General features: G+C 42.4%; 1 protein-coding gene, 1 non-coding gene and 3 pseudogenes across 4 annotated transcripts in view; all 5 read right to left on the bottom strand.

Annotated features, from left to right (window-relative positions):
- tmem88b (transmembrane protein 88 b) overlaps positions 1-12,835 on the bottom strand; it is a 112,630-nt gene that overhangs the window by 19,038 nt on the left and 80,757 nt on the right. For 2 of the 3 annotated variants that reach the window (XR_004777148.1, XM_027022393.2), the window contains exon 4: positions 558-691. The gene's annotated coding sequence lies outside the window, so the exon portion shown is untranslated. Of the gene's footprint in view, positions 1-557; positions 692-2,385; positions 2,425-2,531; positions 2,695-12,835 lie in introns of those variants that run through there. The other variant, XR_004777149.1, reaches the window with a different exon arrangement.
- Positions 4,653-4,771, bottom strand: LOC118240315 (annotated as a pseudogene).
- Positions 9,571-9,734, bottom strand: LOC118240306. Its single transcript, XR_004775342.1, has one exon. It is a non-coding gene; the product is annotated as a U1 spliceosomal RNA (small nuclear RNA).
- LOC118240310 lies at positions 10,624-10,831 on the bottom strand (annotated as a pseudogene).
- LOC118240313 lies at positions 12,168-12,339 on the bottom strand (annotated as a pseudogene).

The raw sequence follows: 12,835 nt of genomic DNA, 5'->3' as shown, positions 1-12,835 counted from the left end.
TCACAACGATGTTTGACAACGTAGTAAAAACAATATTAGTTTCATTGCTAAAAGGATACACGATAGTAGCTTCACTGCTAATAGGATAAAAAGTTATACCGGGGAGAACACATTGTAAATACTGTAAATAAATAGTACGCATTCTCTTATGTACAAACGTTCATTTAGACTTACGAAAGCCGAGCCATTTCCCAGCGGGAAACATTTGTAATGGAAACATCGTAGTCCATGTTCGAAGCTACTGAACCGTCACGCTCCGCTTCCAGCTCATATGTGCACGCAAACAACTCCACGTTTACTTCATCTAAAGTAAACCTCTTCCTTTCCATGATGTCCAAATGTATTAGCGATCAAATCATCCAGTAAATATATCGACGACAACACCAGTTTCACCAAACAGCTTCACACGCGTACGCTACATCTTATCTGGCTACAGCGCAGCAGAGGTCTATTGTTTTGCGCATTGCCGCCCTCCCCCCTCACACCCCCTCCAAATCCACAAAGTGAACGGAAAAAAACACGAAAACAAGCACCAGCAACAGATGACGGTAACTTACCTGTACTGTGCGGGTACTGCCTGCTCTGATTGGTCAGCTCGTCCACGTTCTGCTCGCTGAACCCACAGAACGATTCCGCCCCTACACGTCTCGCCTGTCCTTCAGTCTGCGCTCGAAAACGACGTAAAATCCAGCTGTTTAACAAGAATGAATTATGCCGAGTTAATGATTAAAGATTTCAACTGATAATTTGTCAGATTTATCTGCAGGCGAACTCTTGTGTATTGCCATGTTTTGTTTTGTTTTGTTTTTAAGCGCAATACATTTTCAAGCAGCACTCGCGAAATCATTAGTTTTAGAAAATCTTCCATCTTAGAATTCATTAAGTTTATGCTGGTTTCGAAGCTCTTCGCCGTCCCGCAACAGTGAACTGGGACTGCGACATTAATTAGCCAGCTAGCTACAGCATGTAATCATAAAACCAATTGCACCGATGTAAATATAAATCCACATTCACGTGAACATTATTTAACATTTAGTGATGTAAAAAAAAAAACCCCATATCGCCATATTTCCGCGCAACGTAATCTAAAATTGAACCTGCAGCCGATTAACAAAACCATTCCAACACGCTAAGATTAATTGGGCTCGTTACCCGATCTCGAGCAATGGGTCTACGGGTTAGCTACAGCCAACAATTCGACACCGGAACACTCGTTGTAGCTAGCACACACCTTGTTTGCTTCAAACATCCTAAAACACAAACAGTAAAGCATACTTACAGGCTGTGAGCCGCCGAGTCACACACGGTTGTAACAGCTGCCGAGGCACGGAGTAAGAGAGATGAAAAACCAGGATCGAACTTCACACGGGTTTTGAAGCTGTCCTCCTTGAAGTACATTTACGGCATTTAGCAGACGCTCTTATCCAGAGCGGCTTACAAAAGTGCTTTGTCATTTACTCATAGAATACATCCTAGTACAGTACAGTAGGTTAGAATCAAACATGCCAATGAACTAGAATACTGTAGAAATACAGGGACGAATGCTGACACCTAGAAGTACAAAATACATAAGGTCTATTTTAAACAATGATGGGTGCTATAAACAATACGTGCCAGAGTTTGTTAAACAACATAAACCATACCCTACAATAAGTACTAAATTAGTCAGTCAATATGGGAGCAGTGTCAGTTGTCCTTTAGATATTCTGCAAATAGATGGGTCTTCAGTCCGCGTTTGAAGACTGCAAGGGACTCTGCTGTCTGGACAGCAGTTGGGAGTTCATTCCACCATCTCGGAGCCAGGACGGAAAAGAGTCTCGATGCTTGTCGTCCATGAGACCTGAAGCAAGGTATTTCAAGCCGAGCCGTGCTTGAGGTACGGATCGGGCTTTGACCGTTGACCTCATGTATGAAGAGGCTGGTCCATTTTTGGCTTTGTAGGCAAGCATCAAGGTATTAAATCTGATGCGTGCAGCTACAGGGAGCCAATGAAGGGAGCGCAGCTGTGGAGTAACATGTGTGAACGTCGGAAGATTGAAGACCAGTCGTGCTGCTGCATTCTGGACAAATTGTAGAGGTTTGATGGCTCTTAGAGGAAGATCAGCAAGTAGCGAGTTGCAGTAGTCTAGCTTTGAGATCACAAGAGACTGCACAAGCTTCCTGCGAGAGAAACGGTCGAATCCTTGGTATGTTACAAAGGAGGACTCTGCAAGACCGGGTTAGATTAGAAACATGAGTTGACAACGACAACTGGTTGTCCAAAGTTATGCCCAGGGAGTTCTCAAAGGAAACAGCAAGCTCATGGTAAGGCTTGGGAGTACCTGGGATGAACAGAAGCTCGGTTTTACTGGGGTTGAGCTTCAAGTGGTGGGCTGTCATCCATGACGCGATGTCAGTCAAGCGTGCTGAGATACGTCTGGAGACCTGCGTGTCAGAGGTTGGAAAAGAAAGAAATAATTGAGCGTCATCAGCATAGCAGTGGTAGGAGAAACCATGAGCAGATATTACATCACCAAGAGAATCGGTACCACCCTGGCGGTTTTGAATGCAGTAGGCACGTATCCAGAAGATAAGCAGTTGTTGACGATGACAGAGACGAAAGGAAGCAGATCTTTTGCGATTGTCTAGAACAGAGCGCAAGGAATTGGATCCAGCGGACATGTAGTCAGGAAGTCAGGAGTTGAAGAATTTCATCTGAAGAGAGAGGAGACAGAGAAGTCAGAGAGTTGGATGTTGGGGAATGCACATCGGTTGGAGGAGTGGGTAACAGAGCAGTGGAAGAAACAGTGGTAAAAATTCATTTCAACCACTGACTTCTTCATGGTTCTACCTTTGGCAGAGCATACAAAGGAGATTTCCCGTCACAACCCAGAACGCCAAATATCTTGAACCAAGTTTCCCATAGGCCCCTGCCTACTCAATTCACAACGTACGCAACCTCAAGCTCTTCCCAGGTAGACACCTCCCTTCACGACGGTGAGGTCAACACAGCGAACCAACCCCTTCAAGCTCAATTTTAAAGCAACCATTTTCAAAACCTCTTTAGACATATAATCATATTGGCCTCCCCGGTGACGTAGGCCATGCCATGCCTACATTTGTGAAGCATTTCATAACTTGGGGGAAACTCATAACAGATTCTCTGTTCACACAGATGTGATATAAAAGACAAAGAAGTTTTATTTTATCTTTTTTTTTTTTTTTGTATGAACTTGTGTTCGACTCTGCTCCTGCCTGACACACTCACCTCTCGGGTCTGTGTTGAAGGACACTCATGGAGCAATACATTTAATGTAAAAAGGAACCTGTGAAATATTTACCCAATTTTTAAAACCAGATTAAGTAGTAGATTTCCAATGTTTTACACTTCGGCAGTACACGGCAAAGGCGATCGCTGTAACTATGTGGCCTAGGTCCCCAGGCCTGCACTGAGGCATACTCAATAAGCAAGCATTTCATTTGCTCTTGAGTACGCAAAATCTGTAACTCAATTTAAAAATGGATTGTAGGTGGGATTTTGCATAACTTGGATTGGTGGAGTCACGAATACTATAGAACCACGTGATCCAATCCCCTCATTTCAGGTCCATATTAAACTTTCTCCTGGGGAGGAAATGGTCCAAAGTCAAAATTGCAAAACATTATGCTTGGTGATCCTAGCAACACCAAGCTGGAAACAGGGAAATTCACTTACACAGTCTTCTGTATGCAGTGATAAAATCATGAAAAGATTTACACGTTTCACTTTGCGAACAAGGTGGATGAACCGTCTGCCTTACTGAACAACCAGTGGATGTACAGGGAGCGTACCTAGCGTGGGAGTTCTCCTACTCCACTGCTGTAGTTGTTTACGTCCCTCCGTGGGCTGTGTCGAAGAGCGCTAGCGACATCTTTCACTCGGTCATCGCGGGACTTCAGAGAAAACATTCCAACGCCCTCTTATTGATCTGTGTTTATTTCAGTCATGTCTCCTTTTCTCCTGTCCTCACCAACTTTAAACAGTATGTTAACCGTGCAACGAGAGGGCATAACCTTTTGGACCATTTTTTACGTCAACGTGAAAAAAAGCATAGAAAACGGGTCCGAACAACACAGCAGATGTGTTGAATGGGATGAAAAGCTTGACAGTCTGTAGAGTACAAGGAGATCAGGCATTTGCATCTGAACTTAATCTAATGTTTCAACAGGTTTGACACAACCCCCACCACTGTGTGCTCAGACGGTGAGACTAGGTCTCCACCCAACCTGCCCCCATTCACACCTCTGTTGGAGTCCCTGCTCTATGACCCATCAACACCCCTGTCACCCTCTCTGCTCTCAGCAGACTTCTGACCCCAGAGGACAGCCTCGTTCCTGCCAATAGCTCCCTTCAAAACAACATTAAAATAACACTTGACCAGGACCAATTCTGCCATCCTCCCTTCATCTCTTCCCCCACAATCAGGAATTCTTAGCTCCCTGCATACTCCCTCATCACCCAGCCCTACCTTCACCATCGTCCAGGTAAAGCGGGAGCTCTACGGGCTTCACAGTCACAGAGCTAGTGGGCCTGATGACATCTGTACTCCTAAAGAATTTTAAAAGTGAACACAACACACAGAATTAAAACAAGAAGCTTGCCATATAAATATGAGCTAAGAATCTTTGATGATGGGAGGTACACTGTTCACAGAGGTGCTGCGATACTGGGTCTGTGTGTGGAGTGGATGGAACAAGCCCCTATTCCATCTCCCTGTTCCAAAAATCTATTTAATATATGGTCTCCAGGTAGGGGACCGGAATTACAAATAGCAAACCTCTGCAGAAAAATCATCAAACAATACCTATGTTATATGCAGACATGCTAATGCTAATGGTACTGATGAGGAAACCACACCCTCGAATCAGAATTTAAATTGCCCAATTTTTATTATTATTTTTTTTTTACCTGCTAGTCTCCACAGTAACCTCTGCTGGCTTGAAAGCAAAAGACAGCCACACGCAGGGAGAAATACTAGAGTACCAACTATATAAACAAGGCAGTACGTCCTTCAAGAAGAGAATAGATTGAATATGATTGAATGTGAAGGCAAACTTTGCCTGTCTTTTCAGACTGAAGCCCTAGATCTGGTCCACAGCCATCCTAATATACATGTTTAACACATAAACTGTCTTTTTTAAATTGGTTGTGCCTCACATCATTTGTATCAGATATTTCTAAAATGTTGCTTCCCTTTCTAGTGCTGTTAGTTTTAGTGAACTCTAACCTTATCACAAAGCCTCGTTGGGTGTTCTTTAGTTTAAATCGTACTTCTCATTCATTCTATCTTTTTCAACCGTGCCATCATTCCTCCAGATTCAAAGGGGACAAAGAAAACACATGATCTGGATGTCTGTCACAATTATCCTAAATTAAGTGCAACTGACATGCTAGTGACCAGCAATGGCCCCCTGACGACTGATGAACAAATAAGCAAACTAAAAACGACTTCTGCATTAAAACAATTCGACATGTAAGCGGGGTGTTAATGGATGGCTTGTTCCTTTTCATTTTTGCTATGCTCCTGGAGGGCTTAGACCCCCATTCACACTCACGCGTCTGCCGTTAACTATCGGCAGAGGAAAAACAAAAAACAAAAACAGTTGACTTTCTCTTATGGTAATTCCTGGTTTAAAATTCTAGCTAGGTCACTTTGTCCGTGGAAAGTCATTGGGCGTGAATGATGTCACACGACCCGTTTATTTACATTTAGCTAACGCGTTTATCCAAAGCAACTTATAATTACAAACGAGTACAGCTTGAGCTACTAGGTTAAGGGTCTCGGCTCAGGTGCCCAAGTTGAACCAGCAACCTTTTGATTGCTAGACAAATGCCTTAATCACTGAGCCACCACTGCCTCAAAGCCAATCAAAAATTATTTATTAGACTTTGGACCGAATTTATTGCATCTGTCACATCTTTCTCTGCATTAGCTTGGCGCCAACTCAAAACCAGCCCAACGATCTTGTGAGACACAAGTTAGCAGAAACACAAAAGATCGACGAGCCTTATTTATGTGCTTTACATAAGTACCAGCTTCATGGAGGAAGCTTCTGAATATGCTGAACATAATCGTGGACCTTATTTCTCGTCTCCAAATAGCGGACTAGGCGGCTGACTACCTTTCGTCTTTAATTGGTATCTCAAAATGTTTTCATCATACACTATGTCATATTGCAGCCAACGTCTATACAGACGCACGTACTTGGGCAACATACGCCATACATTGGTTTAAAACTAGGCCTACATTTTCAAATCACATATGACCAAAAGGCCGAGATAGAGCACAGTTTCTCAGGAAGAAAACAAAAGGACACGTGCGCTATTGCGTTTAATGTTTTCATATCTGCCACTAGCCTCTATTCGTGGCAAGCAGTTTATTAAACGACCAAGATATTTTAGCTGATTGTCGTCTCATCAACAGTCACGCAAAAGAACGTCTAGCAGTCATTGGCCTGTGGCCTCGGTAAACCGCTGCAAATGTTACTTTAAACACGCACCTATCGACTGCCGTTACAAGCAAAAGCAATTTCCATACTTCGAACTTAGCACTGCTTTTAAACAGTCAGATCACGCCAAAAGATTGTTTTATTCCGAAAGAAATTAAACAATTCTAACGCGTTTGTTCAAAAGGGCGATTTTAGGCTTACGGTGAAAAAACTTGTGACGCGCACTATTACTGAGAGTAGTTTCTCTCTACAAAAACGTACCGTTACACAAATGATTCTGCTTTGAACAGCACTTCTCCCCATTTCCCTAATATTATTATATACTATATTTACATAGCATGTTATTTTCCAAGAAAAATGCTTACCTCACATTATACGTGCGTCTGATTCAGAGCGGGTCTTAAATTTAGGCCTGCAAAGTAAATCCGCGTCACGGCAAGAGGATCTGCAGTTCGGTTCTACGTTTGGCAACTACTAAGTGCATCATTTCTAAAGACTAATTCCTCATACGTGCGATTATCAAGCAGATTTGGCATCACGTCCTACACAAGTGAGAGATTAGAGAGCTAGAGGCTTCCTGGTTGACTAAAACTGCGGGCATGATTTTATTTTAGGCTTTCTATCTGAAATAGTCAACTTACTCAGTACTAAAAACACATCCTTCAAAACCTAGGTAAAACGTAGCTTCAAAATGAATCCCTGAGCCATTTATATTTTTCTTCTTCATTTCTTTCTTTGTCCTTAAAATTGTTTTGTATTCATTTTGGCAGCTTGAATTTTGGGAAAGGGTTCAGGTTCCTCTTGTTCTTAACATTTAAAGGCTTCTAAATGTGTTGTGAAACAGGTAGTCAGAAGCCACAGCATTATCAGATGCTGATGCACGTCTAGCTTCCAGAATCTGCATATATTTTACAAATTGACAGGGAAAGATGATGGAAGGTAGGGATGAGTTTGATTTCCAAACTCAGTATAGGGCTGGGCTTCCCGTGGTTCTTTTTAAAGAGAGGTATGCCTCATTTGAGTTGATCAAGTGTCTTCAAATAATCATTTTTATCCAGGTGACTACAAGCAAAGCAAAGCACCATATCCTTCATTTAATAGGTCAGTTACACTCCATGTTTATCAAAAGCATTTAATATTAATGGTCATAGTAATGCCACACAAATTCACAAAGTGTTTAAGACATGTCTGGCTCCGTTTGCTTTCTGTGTGAACTCACTAAAACAGTGCAGATTTTAAATAAATGACCACAAAAAGAAGAAATGATATATTGCAACAGGAAAAATAGATTTTTCTTTAGAAATGAAAGAGTAGTTCAAAGAGAACTCAGCACCTTCTATATCATAATTGTAACCAACATTTTCATTATATGTGAAATAATTGATTCAAGCTTAAGACTAGAAATTAAAAAGAAATTACAGTTTATCAATCGAATGGGAAATTCGATTCACACTTATCCTCATTCCAGTAAAATGCCACAGTATTTACAGTTTGATGTGAACAAAACAAACAAACAAAAACTTCTCAATTTTTGGTTTATGACAACCAACCGCAGATAAATTCTGTATAACCAAGATTATGCCTCGGTCGTCATTGCAACTGTTTTCTCCCACAGACAATGTTTAAAACAAAATCAAGCGCCACTAAATGTGTCAATTCTTAAATGTAAAAAACAGCTCTGAATTTATTTCCCCCCTACAATACAAGGTAAAGGGCAGGGTAAACGGGGTCAAAAATGCAGCAATAAGAAGCGCTTACATTTCATTTTGCTGCTAATTTCAGTTACAAAAGTGGCTTTTTGCTCTTATACAAAATGGAGCTATAGTTATTAAAGAATTAACATATAGCCCAAGTTGGGAGTTTAAGGGACAATTTACTCTTGAATCTCTCCTTTAAAAAAAAAAAAATTACAGAGCAACAAGAATAATGGAAAACCTTAAAAAAAAAAAAAAAAAAGTATAAAAATAATCAAAAAAAAAATCAAGAGAATAAATCTGTATATTAAGCAAAAAAAGGAGAGGTAAAACACGATTCACTAAACAAATTCATGACTAATTGTTTTCTCACAAAAATCAAGAAAACATTCATGGAAAAGACCTTGTGCGATCCTAAAATGCTTTTTTCATGATAATAGATTCTCTTCCAATGGAAATAGCATGACAAAACACAAAGATTCTCAGTCACAGTAACTAAAATTGAAAAAAATCTCTTAAAACCTGTATATTTCGAACCATTAGAAACACGCATTTTATAAAATTCTTAATGCTTTAGAAAAATGTTCATATATCCATTAATATACATTTATATCTTCACTAAATTCAAGTGGCATGGCCAATATGATATATCTAGGCTTGTCTAGTTTTGAAGATCAATTAATACAATAAATTAACAGCACCATTGAAAAACTACAAACGGCATTTACACATTTCTGTATTCAAGACAGAAACAGAAAAAAAAGAAAAAAAGAATAGAGATGCCATTTTTATACATGTTTTACTGCCATTGCTACGACAGCACAAACCGTGTTTCATTGTAAGACCGTCATGTTGTGTAAGGTCGCTGATAGTAAACTGGGGTCTTAGCGGCAAATTGATTAAAGTGAATTGGTTTATGTGACTACAACACCCCCACACACCATTTCATTTTTAACATGTATTTACTGAAATCAAACCCCCTACTGACCAGGTGAAAATTCCTGTGTAGTGTTTCTTTGCAGTCTGAACATGCATCTGTTCTCCACTTGCCGTATTGCTCCCTATAGTCAATGACAAGCTCCTCATCTTGTAGCAGTGACAGCAATTTGAGCTTCCGTAGACCTGATCTTAGTCAAAAGGCTAACCAAGCGTCAGCAGCCTATGAGAGGGGTACAGTAAACATGTTATACTGTGTGAAATTGTTTTCGTGAACAAGAAACCTAACGTGCATGAAAAGCATTTTGTTCCTGTGTCACTTGTGATTTAAAGCAATAAAAAGATAAGAGACTAGCTTCTAGAAAATAAGGGTTTAATACGCAAAGCAAACACACTCAGCAAGGGTGCACCGCTGCATCGAGACCCACAACAAGACGTAAACACACACAACTATTTTTGAACCCAAGTAAATCAGGGGAGAGCGCGAACGCAGTCCCCCACTACCAGAAATTATGCAGTCGAGATTCCCACATTTGGGGAATTCGCAGGGGTCAGCACAACCGGAGTGCAATGGCTGAGCCTCGCCCTGGGTGAACCACCTTCTTGATCATGGTATCTCCCCTGCCAGGTAAGTATGAATTCCTCGTCCACACGGCGAACACATGATCAAAAGACTTAGTATTCACTCAGATGGTAGGATCCCCGCTCAATACGCAACTAAACACAATCTAAAAGCAAACTGAATACATACCTACAGAAGAACGACGTATTGTTTGAAAAGAACATTTATGGGCTGTTATCTCGTCGATTTAAACGAAACGGAGAAGAGGCTTCCCATGATGCACTGCTTCCGAATACGTAATGAGCCATGAGGACGCGTGGACGTTGTTTCTATTTTCGTGTGTGGAGCAAACTCTTCACGTGAGCGAAATTCACAACGGGCGAACATGCTGGACTAACGTATTGCTGCGCCGTATAGAGAAATGGTGCTTTCGCTAGCTTGGTGATTCAAAATCCACACAGAATTGTTGAGAAAATTACCAAGCATTGAAAGGAACAGAAACGCGCGTCGTGCCATTGACGACTTTCGTTTTAGCGAGATGAGCAAAACTCTCGTCATTTGTCCTCCAGAGCGTTGTCTGCTACAGGGTGGTATCTGTTCGCAATCAACGGCCGAAAAAAGAGGCGAGATCACTCAAGATTTTATACTGGGCACACTACGCTGCGCTACGCTTTTAAAGGGAACATTTCTCTTCATATACTGCAACGGGCGATCACTTGCAGTTGTTAAACAATACACACGGAGCTTATCCCTCCACAGAAACGTCTAGCCGACACACAGAAGATTCTTCCAAAGAGAAGAGACTGCCCTGAACAGGATGCGCGCGCGCGCGCAAACACACACAATAGAAAAATGTAAAAAAAAAAAAAAAATAATAATAATAATAATAATAATAAATAATTAAAAAGTTTAAAAAAAAAATCAAACAACTGTTTTCTTATTTTCCCACAGAGCAAAGGAGGGAGGAGGTGCACCGTTCCCGGAGGTACTGCAATACCGGGTCGATGCGTGGAGTGGACGGAGCAAGCCCCTATTCCATCTCCCTGTTCCAAAAATCAATTTAATATATGGTCCCCGGGTAGGGGACGTATCAGATATTAAACTGATAAGAACAGATTTTTTTTTTTTTTAACCTTTATTCACCAATTCACAAATACACTCAAAACACAATAAACAAAACTTAAATCATAATCAACCAAAACCACAAATAACATCAATTAAAACTAATTAAACTTAGAATTGGTTACTCTAGGCACAAATAAGAATAACATTTAAACGGCATCGGGCTTCATACCTCTTTACTTGGTATTACTCCCCGACCCCATTTACTAATACCACCTCTCCACATCAACAAACTTTAGCCATTGACCAGACTCAACATAGTCAGTACATCACTTTCTAAAATATTAAAACACTAAAATTATCAAATCATCAAATCATCCCCCAGTCCAACCAACCCCCGCAATCCTCGATCCACAGCCGAGGCCTGCCTATCTATTGAGGGGTCCGTCGTCTCCTCAAAAAGAGAAGAGTCCAATGTCACTAGACAGACCACCTCATCCGTCGTGTTAGGCTGGGATAGGAGAGATATGGGCGCTTGTCCTTCCAAGGAGGTGACCTTCTTCTTAACCTCTCCGTGGGCTCCTTCATCCATCCTCCTTTTCAAGCCCTGTTTAAGTGCTTCTGCCGGGGCCTTCTCCATCTTAGGCCGGACCTGCGCCTGTACCGGGCCTGGGGCCACACCCACTTGTGGGGGAGGAATCCGGAAAACCGCATCTCCCAAATCACCAACCGCGGCCCTTCTCCTCTCCCCCAGTTTGGCTTCTTTCATCACAGGGACCACTGGACTGAGTCTGATCTCCTTCTCCTTACCCGCCCCCCTCTTAGGGGTCGAGGTGACGACACCCTTCCCGCCTAGGGTCGCCACCATGGCGTAAGACCTCACCACCCCAGGACAGGATTGCGCCAGGTGCCCTTCCCCCCGGCACCGTCGGCACCTCTGCGGGCCTTTACAGACTCGAGCCAGATGTCCCCTCTCCAAACACCTATGGCACCTCAGGCCCGGGCAGTCCTCCTTCTTATGTCCTTGGCCCCGGCAGTTCCTGCAACACAAAGGCTGATCAGGATAGAACAGGTACCCCTTACTCCCATCTATGGAGAAGTAAGCCGGGGGGTGAATCCACCCTCCCTTCCCATCCTCCTTCAGAAGGACCAAATACTGTCGGCGCCCATTCCACACGCCAAGCTCATCCCGGACCTGCTTCTCCTCCGAATGGATTTCCCCATACTGTTGTATAAACCTGCGGATGGACCCTGTGGTAACGTAAGGGTTAAATACATGTATTGTAACAATAGTCCTTTTAACCCTCCACAAGGGCTCAACCACAAAATGTACACCCTCCGGATGGTCCCCCATCACAGTCCTCTTCTCCAGCATTTGCCCATATAATTCCTCCGACGCCACTGAGACGTCAAAGAATCTCTGGGCTCCATTCCTCTGCACACAAATCAAGTCCTTCACAGAGAACTGCAGCAAGCCAAGAAGGATTTCCCGAATAAAAGGGACCCTCTCCAAGAAAGGAATCCCCTCATCCTTACACCTCCAGCGGAACCTGGCGGTATTCAATAGGCCAAATCCAGATACTACACTTGATCTTAGCCAAAAGGCCGAGAAGCGATACCAGCCGCCTACCAAACCCAGGGTAGCCATTCAAGGCATCGAGAATGACCCTTACGGCGATAAAACTACGCATCACGGATTTTCACAAAAACACTAGGAACCTATACTACTATTCAGGTTCCATTACGAATTGCCCGAGAAACGTCGTGCTACACGTAGTCCGGGGACCTGAAAACTCAAGTCTTTCATAACATTAAATATGGTTGCTCGCCGACCAATCAAATACAAGTAGTCTAGATCAAGTCTTGCCTCTGCTACCTCTCCTTTATTAATAGTTTAGACACCAAATACCTGTTCTGGATTTCGACTTAACACCACTGAAGCACGAAAGTCTGTTCACTGATAAAATAATAAATATCAGCGGCATCAAAGGTTTAAATGCGCTTCCGTATCCCTCTCGTGGTTAGACCATAGACAGTACACACACACACGTGGGCTGGACGACAGCGAAGCCACCGTGTCTCTGGCGCCCTCTATTGGCTGGATGCGGGATAA

This window comes from Electrophorus electricus, chromosome 19 (assembly GCF_013358815.1).
Source record: "Electrophorus electricus isolate fEleEle1 chromosome 19, fEleEle1.pri, whole genome shotgun sequence".
Classification (NCBI taxonomy): domain Eukaryota; kingdom Metazoa; phylum Chordata; class Actinopteri; order Gymnotiformes; family Gymnotidae; genus Electrophorus; species Electrophorus electricus.
This window is presented reverse-complemented; position numbering and strand designations above follow the sequence as displayed.